At 38.7% G+C, this 1470-nt stretch overlaps 2 protein-coding genes across 7 annotated transcripts in view; one reads left to right on the forward strand and one right to left on the reverse strand.

Annotated features, from left to right (window-relative positions):
- LOC116849316 overlaps positions 1 to 1466 on the reverse strand; it is a 9496-nt gene extending 8030 nt beyond the window's left edge. For 2 of the 3 annotated variants that reach the window (XM_032826351.1, XM_032826347.1), the window contains exon 1: positions 1409 to 1466. The gene's annotated coding sequence lies outside the window, so the exon portion shown is untranslated. The remainder of the gene's footprint in view (positions 1 to 1408) is intronic. The other variant, XM_032826350.1, reaches the window with a different exon arrangement.
- Positions 1 to 1470, forward strand: part of LOC116849315 (synaptotagmin-10-like) — a 526459-nt gene that overhangs the window by 226515 nt on the left and 298474 nt on the right. The gene's annotated exons all lie outside the window — the stretch shown is intronic.

A 1470-nucleotide genomic window follows, 5' to 3' on the forward strand; every position in this document is an offset into this window, starting at 1 on the left:
TTTTTTTTTTTTTTTATTTAAATCTTATATATTTTTAAATTTGTATATAACACAATTTTAAACCGTTTTTAATTATTTTATATCAAATTTTTTAATAAGTAATTTGTATGTTAAATAAATATTTTTTTTAATCAAGGAATTGAAAAATGCCCATTATTAATTAATTATTATGTTTTAAATGTTTTTATGATAAATACCACCCTAAAAGCTGCAAACTTATTGTAAAACAGTAAATTGTACATTTTAACTTATTGTATAACAGTCGTTATAAATTCTTATTGGAAATATATTTTTTGTGCATGAGAAATTTTAATTTAATTAATAATAAATGAGCAATTTTAAATTCCTTGATTAAAAAAAATATTTATTTAACATACAAATTACTTATTAAAAAATTTGATGTAAAATAATTAAAAACGGTTTAAAATTGTGTTATATACAAATTTAAAAATATATAAGATTTAAATAAAAAAAAAAAAAAAATTATTCAGGGAATCGAACCTGCAATCCCGAGCGTAGTAGTCTACGTCTTACCGACGCTACGCTACTAGCTCGAAGATTGCTTTTCCGTAACGGTACTATAGGGACAAAAATTTTTCTCGAAATATTAAAAAAAATATTTCTCGAGAATGCCTCAATAGTGGGTCCTACGGCTTTACAGGAGTAAATGTATGAGTGCATACTACACACCCATAAAATTTTATTCAAATCGGTGATCAGAGACTGCCGGGTTCCCCTTGTGAGAGCTCTGGTGTCTGTACAGACGGGCGGATTTGCTGCGGCGGAATTATTATCTATCTCATTCACGTTACAGATCTCAGTCACGGCTAGCAGATCTGTCTGTCTGTACAGGCTACCGGTGTTTCTCTGCCGTTGTGACAAAGTCAGCTATCTATTCGCATCCCTACTTATAATATACTTTGCGACGAATTTCTCGCGATACTGTTGATTCGCCAGCAAATTTCCGCCGGCTCTCGACACGCGGTCCTCAAAACGCGAAAAGTTGGGCGCCAGGTGCGGAAACGGCCGCACCACCGCACAAAGAAAAATCCCGAAAGAACACCGATCCTATCGGAACCCGCCGATAGGCTAAGCGCGTCAGGAGTCGTACGGGACCGGTAGCTCGGAGACGGGATGGGTTCGTTGAAGCTGGGAAATGACAGCAATTAATCGCGGAGTCGAGTCTCGGTGTATTAGACAAATTTTATTAGGACGGGTTTCCCCGCCCTGAGATCGACCGCGGTACACAAAGTTGGAAGCGACGCTACGCGGAGTCGCGTGCCGTCCGCATCGATATGCGAGTCGGCAGAGGACCTAGGGCCGGTCATTAAGTCTCGAGAATTCGCGGCCGCTCTACGGACAAGACGATATCACAAAACCGATAACTAGAGCAGATAGGAGGTCTTACAAAGTCGCTGACTCGCCCTTCGGTGTGATTGCGGTGTTTCGTCGATCCGGGGGGGGGGTGTC

The sequence above is a fragment of the Odontomachus brunneus genome, unplaced genomic scaffold (assembly GCF_010583005.1).
Source record: "Odontomachus brunneus isolate Ranch 3 - 2012 unplaced genomic scaffold, Obru_v1 Obru_scaffold_111, whole genome shotgun sequence".
Taxonomy (NCBI): Eukaryota; Metazoa; Arthropoda; class Insecta; order Hymenoptera; family Formicidae; genus Odontomachus; species Odontomachus brunneus.